The sequence below is a fragment of the Ovis canadensis genome, chromosome 1, assembly GCF_042477335.2.
Source record: "Ovis canadensis isolate MfBH-ARS-UI-01 breed Bighorn chromosome 1, ARS-UI_OviCan_v2, whole genome shotgun sequence".
Lineage (NCBI taxonomy): Eukaryota > Metazoa > Chordata > Mammalia > Artiodactyla > Bovidae > Ovis > Ovis canadensis.
Window position 1 is genome coordinate 240,051,738 of NC_091245.1, and position 19,769 is coordinate 240,071,506.

A 19,769-nucleotide genomic window follows, 5' to 3' on the forward strand; every position below is an offset into this window, starting at 1 on the left:
AACCCACTCCAGTATTCCTGCCTGAAGAATTCATGGACAGAGGTGCCTGGCGGGTTACAGTCCACGGGGTCACAGAGTCAGACACAACTGAGTGACTAACACTTCATATACAAATAACTGAGTCACTATGTTGCACGCAGAAACTAACACTGGAAACCAACTATACTTCAATAACACTTTTTTAAAACAAATATTTTAAAAAATCACAGTTCTACTCCAAAAAAGTTCAAAATTCCCCAAATGCAGTTCTCTTGGGGTACATTTTCCAGGCTCCAGGGCATGGTTCAAACATGCCTAATTAAGGGATGTTCTGTCTCTGTCCATCTGTAGAAGGGCTGGCCATCCCCACGGGCCAGCCCCAGGCGGCACTCCCACCTGCACCGCCCAACCTCCACCCCTGCCAGGGACACCAGAGCAGCCACCTCAGACCACCATCCGGCCGTCGATCGCTCTGCTCTCCCCAACCAACACTAGATGCCTCAGGACTCAGCCAGAAAGGGCAGTGCGTGACAAAAGGCAGAAGGCCGTAGCACAAAAAAAAAAAAAAAAAAAAATCACTGAAATTACTCAAAAGTATCTGCCACGGGGCACAAATTAAATCAATGGGTTGCCTTTGGCAACCATGAGGGATATGGTGCCAACTTTAGCCCATTCTGTGGATAAAAATGTAATAATTGCATGCTCACAGCCAAATTTCCCAAGGATTAGTGAAACAGCATTTTGGAAGAAATCGTGCTCCTGAAACATCACCGCACAATGCTGTTTTCTCATTATTTCAGCAATAGGTTCTCCAACCTTCTCAATTTTAAAGGAACCTATTCTAACAAAAGTAAGAGTAGAAATAAACATCTGTTAGAAATTGAGTGTTTTGTTTTTATTTTTTAAGCACTACTAAAATTACTTGACAACAGAACCCGGAGATAACTACCGTTAGGTTTTGGTTGAAACTACTTATTCTAATTGTGTCTTATTTAAAATTGAAATTCAGATGTACATGTTAAGTAAGCATTGCTTCAGTAATCAGCCAATGCCAAAAGATGAACAGACACTAGGTCAACATTCTGTTCCTAGTATAAATCGTTTGTTAGAAAGCACCATCAATAACAGATATTGTTGTTAAAATTACGCCATCATCATTAAAAACCAAACAATAAATTATTAGTGTCATCATTTTCTGGTGCCCCTGTTATGGACTAATCATCTCATGACTCTCACTTGTTCAACAAAGCAAAATGCCAACCACCAGATGAGACAAGTTTAGCTTAGCTATAATAAGCAAAAACAAAAATAACAAGGATCCAAATCCTAGCTTTTGTGTGCCAAGCCTTGCTATTAACTCACTCTCAGTATGGTACTATTCTCAATACTCAGAATAGTTTAGCCTCAAGAGCTAAAAATAACACACATATTCACACACCCCCTACTTTGTCTCGGGTATATTTTCAAGATTGTTTTTATTAAAATATGGAAGAAACACACGCTCACTATAGAAAAAATTTAATGCAAATATGCCTAGAAAAAAATCTCAATCATTTAATAGCTTTGTATCTTTTCAGGTTTTTTCCTTGTGTGCTTGACTGTTTAAACATACATGCATCTTTTTTTTAAATTGCTGAAGATATTACTCCACAATTTGAATACCTTTAAAAATTCAAACAGAATTCAAATATAGACCTCTTGGTCATATATTTTAACTTCACCATATTTAACTGATGTTAAGCTGTCACATCAATGAAACAGATTTGGAGATCTGGGCCCTAAGACAATCTAGTGTGAACTAGTATAAAAATTAGGATGCACACAAAATTTTCATTAAAAATTAAAAACAAAAAATAAAAAATGGCCACAAGTACTGTACTCTTTAAAATTATTCAGGTTCACTAACCCCTCTCAAGCTGAATTAGGACTGGTCATTAAAAGGGAGAAATGGGGGCAAGAAACAGTGATTCTCAGGCCTGCATGCACACGCCATCACCCGGGGCGGGTGCATTTTACCAAATGCCAGTATCTTCAGCCCAATCCCATCAGATTCTGGTTTAACTGGTCTGCAGTGGGGACTCAGTCCTAAGTGATACCAAGAAAATAGGAATGGCTAGAGATCTTAAGGAAGATGATTGGGGGAGGGAGGTGGGGAGGTTTCAAAGGTAGAAAGGATGCAGAAAGTTGCTTTGGAAAGTGCACCAGTTCTAAAATTCTGAGGCTATGGCCACATCTCTAGTTCACTGATATCAAGTAGAACTCAAGGCCACGAAGTCAGATTATTAGCAAGTTTACAAACATGAATGTTACTGAGAGTGGGGTCAGGGGTCAGTATTAAAAAGAATGACCGACTCATCCTTCTGATGCTGCTCTCCCTAGCATCCTGGAGCCACTGTTTTTTGTTGATGCCTAACCCCCAAACAGGAGGGGTCTCAGAGGCCATGCAGTTCACCCTATGGTAGCCTATCGTCTAACCAATCCAGGAGCTGTAGGCACAACTCAAGGTCACACAGGTAAACCAGAAGAACACAGCAGGTGTGAGATGCTCCACTCCAGTACATGAAAATATGCAAATTGATAAATACAATACATAATAGGGGAGACATGTCAAGTTACATTAAAAATGACCCCCTAGGGCCTGGAATACCTGCAGTATTACCAAGAGAACTGGGAGCTCAGCAGAAGACAAGCATTCACCGTGGGGGCAAACACAGAGCACCCCAAATGTAACAACGCTCATGGAGAAAGTGTCTTGGCAGTGTGACACTGCAGAGAAGCAACAGAGGGCCACACTAAGGGTTACCAGCAGAATGACCTTTGGCAGAGGTCAGCCCTGGGTCCAATCCTAGCTCCACCTCTGAGCAAGGCAACCTGGCCTCCACTCAATCTCAACCTCATCTCTACAACAGAGCTCAATAATACACCCAGGTCAGTAACTATCCAGATGAGTTCCTTTACACAGTGCATGCATCACAGAAGTTGATCAATAAGTGGCCATCATCATCATTAGTACTCATTATTATTGGGATGAAGAGTTTTTAGAAAGGAAACTAAAGGTTAGGCCTTAACTGTTACTGTCAGGCCCTGCTTCTACCTCAGCTGAGCTGCAATGCCTAACCCAACACTCTGGGTAAGTGTTTATGGAATCAATCAATGTCAATTTCATGGTTCCAAAACCTTCAATGGATCTGCAATCCTTAATGAATTAAGGTCAAACTCCTTAGCTGGGAATTAAAATCATTTCAAATACTATCCAGCATGATCCACGCTGCGAGCTCAAGGTGCTTCTCTCACGTCTATGATGCTCTGTTGACAGGATCTTCCCCAGTCACCTGTTTTCAAATGCGGGCCCAGTTCAAATGTCACATCTCTCACGTAGCCTTCTCAAGACGCTGGACACCACACCACCACCCGGCAGGGATCACACTCTCTTAACTGATGCTTAAGAATTCCCTCCATCTTTCATCCCCATGCCTCACATACTCAAGACCTAAGTACTGACTGCAACCAATACACTATAAGGTCCTCTCAAAACTAAGTTCCTTCCCAATCATTCTGTCTCCCAAATCTTCATAAAAACATCTCCATTTTCTAGTTTAAACCTATCACGGCAGATCTAGAAGGTTTCAAACACCACTGTAGGAAATACACCAAGTTCCCTCTCTAACACACTTGGTCTTTATGCATCCGTTAGTCGGCCTGCTACAAAAGGCCCATGCAAATACAGAACCCTTCATTCTTTTTAATGAATTTCCATCAAGTATAGTATAAATATAAAACTTATACACATACACCCTAGTATACACATACATATAAAAATATTATATATGTCCTTTAATTTTGTGAAAGCTTATTTTCCTTACTACATTCTTTCCTTACACCCTAATATACACATACATATAAAAATATTATATACGTCCTTTAATTTTGTGAAAGCTTATTTTCCTTACTACATTCTTTCCTTTTATCAGAATGAGTGGGAACCCACTACGTAAAACAGATGCAACAAAGATTGCTTTGTAAAAACTCCAGCCAAGTCCAGAAATGAAGGTGCACATCTTTAAAGTGACCCACTGGAATCTGGACTTAAAAGTCAAAGATGACAGGCTCCTCAATGGAAAAACCTATATCCTCAAACCTTCTCCCTGAAGCTATCCCACTACAATAAAAGGTTCTTGCTTACCCATGGGAGGAACACACTGCTTCTCAAAACTGCAGGATGTAGAGGATTTAACTAGCCCAACTTAGGTACAAACCTGCCTGGTACAGACTGATGGGAGAGTGGGGAGGGGGCTGAGATGGGGCGAAAAGGAGTTCAATACATACAACATGGTGCACAAAGAAAGACAGCGCCAAGTCGTGTCCGACTCCTACGGCCCCACGGACTACAGACTGCCAGGCTCCTCTGTCTATGGGATTCTCCCACAAACACTGGAATGGGTTGCCATTTTCTTCTCCAGGGCATCTTCCTGACCCAGGAATCGAACCCAGGTCTCCCACACTGCAGGCATATTCTTTACCGACTGAGCTACGTGGGAAGCCCTATACATATACTCACGAACTCCCAATAAAAGACTGAAAGATTTTTTTCATTTTCTGTTGTTAAAATGCTTTCTTGATCAAAGGATACCATCAACAAAGTGAAAAGACAACTCATAAATGGGAAGAAAACATCTGCAAATCATTTATCTGATAAAGGACTTGGATATAATGAATGATTACAACTCAATAATAAAGCAATTAATAATGGGTAAAGGAGCTAAACAGACCTTTCTCCAAAGAATATAGACAAATGATCGATAAGCTCATGAAAATATGCTCAACATCATTAGCCACCAGAGAAATGCAAATCAAAACCACAATAAGGCACCATTAGGACACTCACAGAGAGGCTACCCAGGTGGTACAATTGTAAAGAGTCTGTCTGCCAGGGCAGGATATGCAAGAGACGTGGGATGTGGGTTTGGCCTAAGGGTCAGAAAGATCCCCTGGAGTAGGAAATGGCAACGCACTCCAATATTCTGGCCTGGTGGGGTAGTAAGAGTCCAACACAACTCAGTGACTAAACAACAACAGGATAGTACAAGATCAACAATACCAACTTTTTGGTGAGGATGTGTTGAAACCAGGCTCCTCATACATTGCTGGTGGGAATGTAAAATGATGTAGCTACTGTGGAAATGGTTCGGCAATTTCTCAAAGGGTTGGACACAGAGTTATCATGTAATCCAAAGTCCACAAGTAATCATAAACCCCAGAGAAATGAAAACACATGTCCACACAAAGATCTGTACACATCCGTAGCAGCATGGCTCATATGAGCCAAAAAGTGAAAGCAACACAAACATCCAACTGATAAGCAAATTTTGTTGCTCTTCAGTCACTAAGCTGTGTCCAACTTTGTAATTTCTTGGACTACAGCATGCCAGGCTTCCCTGGCCTTCAATATCTCCAGGAGTTTGCTCAAACTCATGTCCATGGAGTCAGTGAAGCCATCCAACCATCTCACCCTGTTACCCCCTTCTTTTGCTCTCAATCTTTCCCAGCATCAGAGCCTGTTCTAATGAGTCACCTCTTCGCATTAAGTGGCCAAAGTACTGGAGAGTCAGCTTCAGCATCAATCCTTCCAATGAATATTCAGGGCTGATTTCCTTTAAGATTGACTGGTTTGACTTCCTTGCTGTCCAAGGGACTCTCAAGAGTCTTCTCCAGCACCACAGTAGGAAAGCATCAATTTTTCGGCTCTCAGCCTTCTTTATGGTCCAACTTTCACATTCGCAAAATAAAATATCTTCCATGTACAGAATGGTACTACTCAGCTATACAATGTCATGCACCACGGAAACACACTACAACATGCAGGAACATTGAAAACGTAATACTGTATAACTGACACAAATCTGTTTCAAAGAACCATATAAGTTATGATTCCAGTTAGATAAAATGTCCAGAAAAGGCACATCTACAGGGCTGAGGGAGACTGGGGAAATGCAGAGTGACTGCTGGTGGTTACGAGATTCCTTCCAGGCGGATAGAAGAATTCAAAAAGGCAGTGATGGTTTCACAGGGCTGTGAACACATGAAAAACTTCTAAATTGTAAACTTAAAATGAACTGCAAAACAGTAACAATTATATCTCCATAAAGCTATTACATAATTCTTAATGCTTGCTTGAAATACTTTACTACAAATAAAAATCCAGCATTTCATGAAGTACCAAAAAAAAAAAGACAACTATTCTACACTGATAAAAAGTAATCTACTATGGGACTTCCCTGGTGGTACAGTGGATAAAAACTCACCTGCCAATGGATGGGACACAGGTTCAATCCCCGGTCTGGGAAGATTCCGCATGTTGCGGAGCAACTAAAGCGCAAGCGCAGCTGCTGAGCCTATCTGTACAAACACTGATGTGCGCGGGCCAAGAGCCTGCGCTCTGCAACAAGAGCCGCCCCCACTCACAACCAGAGAAAGTCGCACAAAGCAATAAAGACCCAGGGCAACAAAAACCAGATTTAAAAAAACCACAAAAGTAGCCCACTATGATCTGATACGGCTTTGAGGGCAGCGGAGGGGGTTGGGAACGAGAATAAGGATAAAAGTAACAGTGGCCAAGAGTGAAGGTGGTCTGGAATTCCCATGTCTTGCTGAATTTTCCACAGTTTGTTGTAATCCACAAATCAAAGGCTTTAGCGCAGTCAATGAAGCAAAAGTAGATGTTTTTCTGGAATTCTCTTGATCCAAGGGATTTGGCAATTTGATCTCTGGTTCCTCTGCCTTTTTTAAATCCAGCATGAACACCTGGAAGTTCACAGTTCCCGTATTGCTGAAGCCTGGCTTGGAGAATTTTGAGCTTTACTTTGCTAGCATGTGAGATGAGTGCAATTGGGCGGTAGTTTAAACATTCTTTGGCATTGCCTTTCTTTGGGATTGGAATGAAAACCAACCTTTTCCAGTCCTTTTCTCCTTTGCTTTTGGCTTATCCTCTTTTCTCAGCTATTTGTAAGGCCTCCTCATACAACCATTTTGCCTTTTCATGTATCTTTTTCTTGGGGATGGTTTTGATCACTGCCTCCTGTACAATGTTACGAACCTCCATCCATAGTTCTTCAGGCACTCTATCAGATCTAATACCTTGAATCTATTTGTCACTTCCACTGTATTATCACACGAGATTTGATTTAGGTCATACCGGAATGGCCTAGTGATTTTCCCTGCTATCTCCTATTTCAAGGAGTTCTTGATCTGAGCCACAGTCAGCTCCTGGTCTTGTTTTCACTGAGATGGGAACACCTTACCTGACTCCTGAGAAACCTGTATGCAGGTCAAGAAGCAACAATTAGAATCAGAGATGGAACAACAGACTGGTTCCAAATCAGGAGAGGAGTAAGTCAAGGCTGAATGTTGTCACCCTGCTTATTTAACTTTTACGCAGAGTTCAGTTCAGTTGCTCAGTCGGGTCCAACTCTTTGTGACCCCACAGACTGCAGCACACCAGGCCTCCTTGTCCATCACCAACTCCCAGAGTTTACTCAAACTCATGTCCATTGAGTCAGTGATGTCATGCAACCATCTCATCCTCTGCTGCCCCCTTCTCCCACCCTCAATCTTTCCCAATGAGTCAGCTCTTCACATCGGGTGGCCAAAGTTTTGGAGTTTCAGCTTCAGCATCAGTCCTTCCAATGCATATACAGGACTGATTTCTTATAGGATTGACTGGTTGGATCTCCTTGCAGTCCAAGGGACTCTCAAGAGTCTTCTCCAACACCACAGTTCAAAAGCATCAATTCTTCGGCACTCATCTTTCTTCACCGTCCAACTCTCACATCCATACATGACTACTGGAAAAACCATAGCCTTGACTAGATGGACCTTTGTTAGCAAAATAATGTCTCTGCCTTTTAATATGCTGTCTAGGTTGGTCATAACTTTTCAAGGAGTAAGTGTCTTTTAATTTCATGGCTGCAGTCACCATCTGCAGTGACTTTGGAGTCCCCCTAAAATAAAGTCTGACACTGTTTCCACTGTTTCCCCATCTATTTCCCATGGAGTGATGGGACCGGATGCCATGATCATCGTTTTCTGAATGTTGAGCTTTAAGCCAACTTTTTCACTCTCCTCTTTCACTTTCATCAAGAGGCTCTTTAGTTCTTCACTTTCTGCCATAAAGGTGGTGTCATCTGCATAGCTGAGGTTATTGATATTTCTCCCAGCAATCTTGATTCCAGCTTGTGCTTCATCCAGCCCAGCATTTCTCGTGATGTACTCTGCATATAAGTTAAATAAGCAGGGTGGCAATATACAGCCTTGACGTACTCCTTTTCCTATTTGGAACCAGTCTGTTGTTTCATGTCCAGTTCTAACTGTTGCTTCCTGACCTGCACACAGGTTTCTCAAGAGGCAGGTGAGGTGCTCTGGGATTCCCATCTCTTTCCGAATTTGCCACAGTTTATTGTCATCCACAAAGTCAAAGGCTTTGGCATAGTCAATAAAGCAGAAATAGATGTTTTTCTGGAACTCTTGCTTTTTTCCATGATCCAGCAGATGTTGGCAATTTGATCTCTGGTTCCTCTGCCTTTTCTAATCTCAGCTTGAACATCTGGAAGTTCACGGTTCATGTATTGCTGAAGCCTGGCTTGGAGAATTTTGAGCATTACTTTGCTAGCGTGTGAGATGAATGCAATTGTGCGGTAGTTTGAGCCCTCTTTGGCATTGCCTTTCTTTGGGACTGGAACAAAAGCTGACCTTTTCCAGTCCTGTGGCCACTGCTGAGTTTTCCAAATTTGCTGGCATACTGAGTGCAGCACTTTCACAGCATCATCAGAGTTATGCATCATCAGCATTATGCAGAGCGCATCATGAGAAACGCTGGGCTGGATGAAGCACAAGCTGGAATCAAGATTGCCGGGAGAAATATCAATAACCTCAGATACGCAGATGGCATCACCCTTATGGCAGAAAGTGAAGAGGAACTAAAGAGCCTCTTGATGAACAGTGCAAGAGGAAAGTGAAAAAGGTGGCTTAAAACTCAACATTCAAAAAAGGAAGATCATGGCATCTAGTCCCATCATTTCATGACAAATAGATGTGGAAACAATGCAAACAGTAACAGCCTTTATTCTCTTGGGCTGAAAAGTCACTACAGATGGTGACTGCAGTCATAAAATTAGGACACTTGCTCCTTGGAAGAAAAGTTATAACAAACCTAGACAGTGTTATTAAAAAGCAGAGACATTTTGCCAACAAAGGTCCATCTAGGCAAAGTTATGGCTTTTCCAGTAGTCATGTATGGATGTGAGTGTTGGACCATAAAGAAGGCTGAGCAACAAAGAATTGATGTTTTTGTACTGTGGTGTTGGAGAAGATTCTTCAGGGTCCCTTGGACTGCAAGGAGATCAAACCAGTCCATTCTGAAAGGAAATAAATCCCCAATATTCATTGGAGGGACTAATGCTGATGCTCCATTACTTTAGCCATCTGATGCAAAGAGGTGACTCATTTGAAAAGACCCTGATGCTGGGAAAGATTGAAGGCAGGAAGAGATGATGATGACAAAGGATGAGATGGCTGGATGGCACCACTGACTCAATGGACATGAGTTTGCACAATCTCTAGGAGATAGTGAAGGACAGGGAAGCCTGGAGTGCTGCAGTCCATGGGGTCACAAAGAGTCATACATGATTGAACAGCTGAACAACAGAAGAGTGAAGGGGTAAATCTGAGTGATGGTTAGTAGGAACTTTATTACATCCTCCTATATTTTCCTATGTTCAAAATGCCCACAACAAAAGGCTTTAAAAAGTTAATCAGTTGAGTTCTATAAAATGATTCACAGAAAGCCCAAAATCCCCCATTCGGCCACTGCTTACTTGGGGAAGGAAAGGGGAAATCAGAGTGCTGATCAGCAGCCTGGATAAAAAATAGCCTCAGTGAAAACTGCTGCCTCAGGTTGATGTGTGAGCAACACAGAGTCAGCCCAGTGGCTGGAATGCTGGTTCTGCTGAATGGTCAGTTAGCGAACTCAGGCCCTCTGGCTAAAAAGCAGGGAAAACAGGGTGGGCGTGGGGGTTCGTAGATGACACGCTGTGGTGCAGTCAATTACCGAAACTTCTTTTTTAGTCACCAAGTTTTTTCTTGGTTTTTGTGTTCTTGTTGTTGTTAGTCGGACGGTGAGGCTTGTGGGACCTCAGTTCCTCAACCAGGGATGGAACCTGGGGCCCTGGCGGTGACAGCCCCAAGTCTTAACCACTGGACCACCAGGGAAGTCCCTGAAACTTTTTTATGCTTCAAACACTTTTCCTTTCACTCATAACTACCTGTAGAATACTGGTGCTGAGCGGCAAACATCGAATATCTGTTTTTGTCTGGATGAGTAATTTTACCGTGTTATTTTTAATGGGCTATTTCTCTCTGGTTTTTATTTACTGGCAATGACGCTAAGTGCTGTTACTTGGTGATTAAGGTAACTACTCAAAATAAAATAAAAATCATGGGGGATTTCACAGGTGGTCCAGTGGTTAAGACTCTGTGCTTCCACTGCAGGCGGCCTGGGTCCCATCCCTAATCAGGGAACTAAGATCCCACATGCCACACCGTGTGGCAAAAAAAAAAAAAAAGAAAACAAAAAAAACATGGGCATGTGGCAGGAAACATTAAATGTCTACTAAGGGCCAGAAGCTCTCCTGGGGCCTGGAACTATAAAGCTGAGAGGAGAGCAGTCCCTACCTGAGGCGATTCATTCTGGAGGCAGAAACACAAGGACACAGACACTGAGGGCGGGGAGTTAAGTGGTCTGACATGCCGTGGAGCAAAGGCAAGGAAACACGGAGAGGTTTTAGCGTAGTCCTGAGGGAAGGTGGGGCTCCCCCGGTGGCGCTCAGCAGTGTTAGTTACTCAGTCGTGTCCGACTCTCTGCAACTCCGTGGACTATATAGCACGCCAGGCTCCTCTGTCCATGGAATTTTCCAGGCAAGAACACTGGAGTGGTTGCCATTCCCTTCTCCAGGGGATCTTCCCAACCCAGGGATCAAACCTGGGTCTCCTGCACTGCATTCTTTACCTAAAGAATCTGCCTGTCAACACAGGAGATGCAGGAGATGTTGAGTTCGGTCCCTGGATCAGGACGATCCCCTGGAGTAGGAAATGGCACCCTACTCTAGTATTCTTGCCTGGAAAATTCCATGGGCAGAGATCAGTCAATCCTAAAGGAAATCAATCCTGCATATTCAATGGAAGGATTGATGCTGGAGCTGAAGCGCTAATACTTTGGCCACCTGATACAAAGAGCCAACCAACTGGAAAAGACCCTGATGCAGGAAAAGATTGAGGACAGGAGGAGAAGGGGACAACAGAGGATGAGATGACTGGATAACATCAACTCAATGGACATCACAAGTTTGAGCAAACTCCAGGAGACAATGAACGACAGGAAAGACTGGCATGCTGCAGTCCATGGGGTCACAAAGAGTCGGATACGACTTAGCAACTGAACTTCTGAGGAAAGTTACGAAAGAGTTCCATGGGCAGAAACAGCAGTGTGTAATTTCGCAGGTCCTGCAGAGGGAGCCTGGCAGAGGATGCAAGGCAGAGGGAGGGAGGGTCACCTCTGAGGTGAAGCCAGAGGTACTCGAATGCTAGTGCACAAAAAGATCACCAGAGGGCGCTGGTTGGTTAAACATACAGATTTAGCCTTGACAGATATTTTTACCCTTTAAGGTTCAACTGGGGTCCAGAAACCTGCATTTATAACCTGCTGGTCCCCAGGGCAGGGACAAGCTATACAGTCTGATCTTTTGCCACAAATGACTGAGAGACACTGAAGAATTTTAAGCAAAGGAATGAGGAGATCAGACACATAAATTAAGATTCTCAGAAGTTGTAGGGGAGACAAATAAAAAGGAGACTGCGGAGTCCAGTGGACAGGTGACTGAGGAGGGAACAAGAGAAAGAGGAGGGCAGTACTGGAATCGCCTGATAATGGAGAAGAAACCCGGGTCTCCTGCACAGTGGTAAAGACTCTGCCTGCCAAGGCAAGAGACACAAGTTTGATCCCTGGGTCACGTTTATCCCCTGGAGAAGGAAGTGGCAACCCACTCCAGTATTTTTGACTGGGAAATCCTATAGACAGAGGAGCCTTGTGGGCTACAGTCCATGGGGTCACAAAGGGTCAGACATGATTGAGCACAGACGAGCCCAAGAGAAGAGAAGAAAGAGGCAGGTAGCTTCAAGATTTGCCAGTGAGATAGCTGAGCAGGTCATGGTGCCATAGAAAGAGATGCGGGACAGAGGGCAAGAGGGGAGGACGGTGAGGGAGCTAAATTCAATGTCTGTTTCCATTATCTTGTTCTAATTAAACTTTAAGATAATCAGAGTCACAAGCAGTTGTTAAGATAAGCAGAGAGAGATCCCATGTACCTTTTACTTCTGTGTGTGTTCACGCTCAGACATGTCCAGCTCTTTGTGACCCCCTGGACTATAAACCCACCAGGCTCCTCTGTCCATGGAATTCTCCAGGCAAGAATACTGGAGTGGGTAGCCATTTCCTACTCCAAGGCATCTTCCCAACCCAGGGACTGAACCCACATCTCTCGACTCACCTGCATTGGCAGGTGGGTTCTATACCACTGTGCCACCTGGGAAGTCCCGACTTTTCCCAAATGTTAATATCCAGCAAAACTAAAGGCCAAGATCATAACCAGGATATCGACATGGACACAATCCACCAATCTTATTCAGGTTTCCCGGTTCTAAGTTCAATTTTGAATACCTGAATTTGCGATGTCAAAGATATTCATGGGAAAAGATGTCCAGGGCAGGTGGGTAACAACAGGTCAGAAGGGTAAGGGTGAAGACATGGATGAGGGACCTTTATCATATGCAGGTTCAATGCCTTAAACAATGAGATTATGACAACAGAAGAACCCAGCAGGCACAGGTTTAAGCAGGTTTACGCAGCAGAGGTAAAACACGGGTTGTGCCGTCACTCAGCCCTATCCTGAGCCTTCAGCGTAGGTTAACTCACTTGGTGGTGAAGAGCACGGGTTCACGAGTCAGGTGGCCTAACCTGTCCAGGCTCCAATCACTCAGCAGGTTCAGAGCCTTGGGCAAGCCACTCACCCATGCCTCAGTCATGTGTCTACAAAATAGGGCTGTTAAGTGGACTTCGCCTGTACGGTTATTTTGAGAATAAAATGAGATAGAAGATGCTTACAACTGTGACACGTTGTTCGAAAGGAAGCAAACTTACATAACTGACAGGACCAGGCAGCCAGGAGCCCAGAGATGAGGAGGAGATAAACTTGGCTGGAAGCAGGAACTCTCTGGCCAAGACAGGAAGACAGGTGAGGACTGGCTGCTGCAGGTTAAGTCTGTACAGGTGTCCGACGGGGTGGAAGCAAGTAGGTGGCTGAGAAACTGAGGGAGTCTGCCCCTCTCTGAAGTTCAAGAGAACTGTGCGGGCAGGGAGGGAGCCTGAAGAGAGGTGAAGGCCCGACGAGCCGCTGTGAGGAGGGAGGGACAATACCCGGCCCCCCATCCGGAGACAAGGGCCCTGGCGGCAATGCAGAAATACCTGCACCACTGTGAGACTGATAGTTAATGCTGGAGGATTTCAGCGTAAAGAGAGACCAAGTGGCCAACCAAGGAAGCGGGTGGCAAGGTCTCAGGCAGGAAAAGGAGAAAGAAGGGCTAGTGGGGAGGGAGCAAGAGAGACTCGTGTCCCAAGGCAGCAAGGAAGCTGCCTCCCCGCGTCTGCCTTCGAGGGGCCAGGTGACAGCGGAAACCGGCGGACAACACTTGACACTGGTTCAGTTTTCCCCTCTCGCCGCCAGGTCTCCGATTCCTGTTTCCAGGCCAATGCAGACAAGTGCTAACTGCTACTTTAAGGGATTTTTGTTTTTCCCCAGTTGTCCTTGTTCTCTCTCAATCCCGTCAATGCAACAAAACTGAGACTCCTGGCAACTACGGAATCGGATTTTAGCCCCTGGAACAAGAATCTCTTATCCCGCCCATCAACCTCACCACCAGCTTCTCACCTCAGCACAGCCTGGAGGATTCCTCCTGACAGAGGGGTGTATAAGAAACTCCTGCCCCGAGAGGCCCTACCCCTGCTCAGGGGGTGGGGGGTAGGGTGCCCAAGGTGGTTGAGTTAATGTTACAGTTATCAGTGGAGAAGGAAGTAGCAACCCACTCCAGTGTTCTTGCCTGGAGAATCCCAGGGACAGGGAAGCCTGGTGGGCTGCCGTCTATGGGGTCGCAGAGTCTCACAAAACTGAAGCTACAGCAGCAGCAGCAGTACAGTTATCAGAGGGTAAGTCCCTCAAATTTTTCCTGACTTCTGAATACACCTGAGTGAGTGATGGCCTTGGCCTCACTGAGACAGATATTCCTCTCGCGGAATAAAAGGGAAGTTCCTTCTCTAAATATTAAACTGTGTGTTTAATTAACCCCTCAGGACAAGCTCCCACCACCTTCCCTGTCAAGAGACCAGGCCGAGGATTTCATGGCCCCAGGAGAGGAGAGCTATGGCAAGAAGAGACTTGAGGAGGAGACAGAGGAACATACTTCTGTGCAATCCTGAGTAAAAGGGGGCCCTTCCTGAGGACATGCGAGGAGGAGGAACAGAGGAGCAGGGCTGGCAGAAGGTCCCCTGCAGCCCCACTGGATGCACCAAAGCTGCTGAAGTTAGTCGATCAGACACACAGTCACCCTCACTCTTCAGGAGGCAGCAGAAAACACCCATCATTCGCAGAGCAAAAACAAACTACATTTTCCTCTCTTTTTTCTTTCCTTTTTGCATTTGTGTCTAAATTTAATTCCATGATCAGTTGTGCTCTGAGTAAAAGTTCCTACAGAAAGAGCAGCACTGTGTTGACTACTTACGTCCTGAGCACAGTTGCTGTCAAATTTGTCATCCTGAACAAGCATCTTTCAGTGGAACATGAGTACAAATATTACAGGCATCATATTGCCAGACAACCATGCCACGCAGCAAAGGCTTTAAAATATAAAATGATTACACAGACTGTGCAGACCCATCCGCTTAATCGTCTGCCCCAGCATCACCTGTTTCTTTGGGTTCTTTTTTTCTGGAGACCTAAGACTGGTGTATGATACATTTATTTCCATCTATGTTACTCTCAGGGCTTCCCAGCTGGCTTAATGGTAGAGAATCCCTCTGCCACACAGGAGACTCAGGTTCAAACCCTGGGTTAGGAAGATCCCCTGGAGAAGGGAATGGCAACCCACTCCAGTATTCTTGCCTGGAGAAGCCCATGGACAGAGGAGCCTGGCAGGCTTCAGTCCATGGTGTCACAAAGGGTCAGATAAGACTTAGCTACTAAACAACAACAATGTTACTGTCACAAAGATGTTCCAACTGACCATTTATGGACCCTTAATGTGTTTTCTATCCTATAAATATAGTCTATTGGGTTGGCTAAAAAGTTCATTCGAGTTATTCTATAACATTGTACAGAAAAAACTAAATGAACTTTTTGGCCAACCCAATATATAGTCCTCAACTCCAAAATCATGGAGAACTGAAACAGGCCTAAGAGCCATTTTATTGCAGATTTCATTTGGAAGATTGTACACACTTTGTCTGAAAATGACTCTGAAACTCAGAGTATATCTTTTTTAATTAAAAAAAAAAAGCTTTCTATTCATCAAGGAATTAACATTCCAGTACAAATTACAAAAAGGAAAGATCCAGCTACTCTAAGTCATTACAAAGTTAGTAGCGTAGAGCCCCTTACAAGAACAAGGCTCTCTGTGCACAGCATGAAACAAGCACGAATCTTCTGAAATGAGCATAAAAACATGCACTAAAGATACACATAAAAACACATTTCAGAAGATACAAAATAAACTAACAGCAGTTCCTTCTGAAGCACATGCTGAGAGGTCTGGGAGACCACAGGAGGACCCAGGAAAGTGAGACTTCACTACGTTCTGAGTATTTAACGTGGTCTTCTACCATGAATATCTGTGATCTACTTTCAAAAGAAAGTCGTCAGTCATGCAAGCAGCTGTCTTTCCTCAAAACCCTGCTTATGCTTTAAGCAGCAGATCTGCAAGATGCGCAGCCAGCGAAAACCTCACTGAATACTGAGCTTCTTAAAACGCCTTTCACACCTCTCCCCAGCACCACTCCCCTGCTCCCGACTCAAAGTCACCCTGCTCAAACGAGCAGCTTGGAAGCTGTAAAGCAGACAAACCCGAAATGAAAGCCCAGGATCCAACTCTCCGTTCTCCCACTTTTCACGGATTTTTCTCAACCCACTTAATAAATGGAGACACACAGCTACCTCAGAGGGAGTCTGTGAGGACATGCCCAAATGACGATATACAAAACCAGACTGCAAACTACAAAAACTTCTGACAAACAGCTACTTTTGCTGTATAATATGTTCCAAGTGTAGACGCACACGTATGTACTAATAATTCATAAAGAGCAAAGAACTAGATTTTCATTAAGTTGAGATGCTGCTCAGTATTTTATTACAATGATTAATTTGACCAGGAGTCAGTATTAAAAGTGACTAGAAACAGAGCAAGCGTTGAGTGGCAGTGGGTTCTGAACAGGAAACTCAAGGCCAAGTGACTCACTCAAACCAACAAGACCAGAAGTGGCAATGGTAAAGACCAAAGCAAATACAGCACACGCAACAACTATAAACATAACCCATTTGCTCTCAGTTTACCAGAGAGGAAGATAATTAGATAATTTAAGATCAAGAAATACTTTTTTAAAATGCAAAAGCAAAACAAAAATTTCCCAATTTTCACTTAAAGGCTAGATTTCTTTAGGGCCCAGCTCATACTTAATTCTCTCAGAAAACCTCTCCTAATTTTTCCAGTCTCCCACCGCTTCTTATAGGATTACAGGTAATTATGTTCTGACTATGGCTGCGTGTTCTGGGTATGCATCTTGTTTCCACAAAAATCCTTAAAGGAAGCCCCCTTGAAGACAAATAGCACAGCCTCCTTTTGGTTAAAATTCCTCACAGCATCTATTCCAATGCAGAGAATCTTAATATACCTTAGAAAATAGATCGCTCTTTACTGAAATGAAATATAACAAGCTCTCTGAAAACATTTTCCTGAGAAATTCAGAAGCAATCATGAGCAGACATTACCTCTGACTTCATCAAAAATTTAACTGATCATAAATACACACACAGCCCACAATAACCACCACTACCACATACCAGCATTCCAACATGCAACAGGCTGTAACATATTTACTTTAGAAAAAGCTAAAATATGTTTCCATAGGGTAGCAATGTGGAATGCAGAGTTACACTGGAACATATTAAACTTGAGAACTTTTAAAGGTTATAAACTTTTAAAAATATAAATCAGGAAAGTACAATGGCGTTTGACAGAGGTTAGGGGAGGAGAGTGGAGAAGGAAATGGCAGCCCACTCCAGTGTTCCTGCCTGGAGAGTCCCAGGGACGGGGGAGCCTGGTGGGCTGCCATCTATGGGGTCACACAAAGTCGGACACGACTGAAGCAACTTAGCAGCAGCAGCAGCAGGGGAGGGGAGAGAGGGGAAGGAGGAGTTTATTTAATGAGTATAGAGCTTCAATTTTGCAAGATAAAAAGTTCTGGAGACCAGCTGCCCAACAACGTGCAGACAGTTAAAGACGACTGTACTGTACACAGAAAACGGTTAAGATGATAAATTTGATGTGTTTTCACCACAACTTTTAAGTCTCTGTAAACTTTACATAGCCAATTAACTGAACAGCTACATACCTAGAAAAATACAAAATTCTTCCAATTTTTGTTTCAGTCTCAAGCAGAAAGTAGCTAACAGAATGAAAAGTAAGCTCTTGAAATATCATTTAAGAAGAACTAAAACTATAATTCATTACCTGAGCTTTCTTCAAATCTTTCACACAAAACACTTTTTTTTTTTATAGCAAGATATCTTCCAGAAAAGGCATTAACAATGCAAAAACAGAGTAATAATTTGAGACTGAGATTAGGCTTGGCTGACTTCATTTATTAACATATCAAAGTTACGCCTGCACATGTCTTAAAGTCCAATAGCTGTATATGACGTTGTGAAAAACAGCAGCTTACAGTCCATAAACTCCATTTCCCATTCTCCAAAAGCAGCTATTTTCAACTCTTTTATTCATTGTGCTTCTTTTATTTACCATTTTATCTCTAAATAACACACTTGCTGTTGTATTTCCTGATTTTAAGCATTATCTATTAGCTTCCTCCTATAGAAGATGGTGGAACAGTAAGCTCTCTTTCACCTCCCACCAAGATGTTATACACTCACATATTTCCTTTCTCCCATCAAATAGATTTCAATTCTGAAGCTAGTATATGTTTGCAGCAGGGAAACCAAATAAGTAACCAGGTCCTTGTTACTAAAAATCATTTCATTGTCCATGTAACAGATATGACATCAATGAGAAGTCAGTAATAATCCTTAATGTTAAAGGGAAACATTAGATAAATTGGAAATAGAAATAAAAGCTCCCATATGCATGCACACACACAGAGAGATATGTAAGTATCCATCCATCCACTGACACGGCTTAGATGCAATCGCACACCTCACAGCATTCAGATCTGGCTTTCTAAACACCATTCCCCACTAGAAAGAAGTAGGGTTCCATACAGAAATGGCTGATTGCAGACCTGAGGCAGAAGAAAGTACAAGATAAGCCTGGGAGACTTTCTGTGCCCAAAAAGGAGGTGATCAAAGTCAAATGGTGTCATGTCAAAGGATACAAAAGAGCCCAAAGCATCTTCCACTGGTCACCTCTGGACTAAACGCTAAAATGAACAAGTATAACTGGTTGTAAAATGCTGAATGAATAAATATCAGTAACCCCATAAAAATGACCAAATATAATTTTTTTAATCAGAAAAAAAATTAGAGAATTCATGTACTGAAAAGCTAAACAACCAGTCCATTCTAAAGGAGATCAGCCCTGGGTGTTCTTTAGAAGGAATGATGCTAAAGCTGAAACTCCAGTACTTTGGCGACCTCATGCGAAGAGTTGACTCATTGGAAAACACTCTGATGCTGGGAGGGATTGGGGGCAGGAGGAGAAGGGGACGACAGAGGATGAGATGGCTGGATGGCATCACTGACTCGATGGACGTGAGTCTGAGTGAACTCCGGGAGTTGGTGATGGACAGGGAGGCTTGGCGTGCTGCAATTCATGGGGTCGCAAAGAGTCGGACACGACTGAGCGACTGAACTGAACTGAAACATCCAAGTGCAACAATTCTTACTCTGAGAAGTGATAATCACAGGAAAAGAATTTAGCATTTACTCTGCCTTTTCAAAAAAGAATTATGATTTATCACAGGTGATGATGAGGGGTAGCCCACTCTTACACAAGAATGTCAATATCTAGCCATTCAAAATGAAATGATGGTTTTGAACTTGATTCATCAATGGATGCTAAACTTTCCGGTGAAAATTACTGAGGAATGGGAAAGGTTGCAGTGACAAAGCTGTACCTATAGGTCCTGTTCCTTCTATTGGAGAGTGGCTTTCAACAGACAGCCAGTGTTACGTCACCAATTAAAACCTATCTTTCATGCCTAGGTAAAGTATGAATTTAAATTATGCTTATACAGGCGCATCTGTCCAGGCTTTTGGGTTATTTTCATAGTAAACAAGGCGGATGCCTCCTCAATGACAAATAAAAGACAAGCCACACACGAAAATGTGGAGGCAATCTTGACTTGAAACTCCAAGCTTGTCCCTGGAATCAGAAAAAGTATGCACCATCTTCAAGGACCTGAACTG

General features: G+C 43.4%; 1 protein-coding gene across 3 annotated transcripts in view; it reads right to left on the reverse strand.

Moving 5' to 3' along the window:
• MED12L (mediator complex subunit 12L) overlaps positions 1-19,769 on the reverse strand; it is a 361,426-nt gene that overhangs the window by 286,245 nt on the left and 55,412 nt on the right. The window lies entirely within an intron of this gene.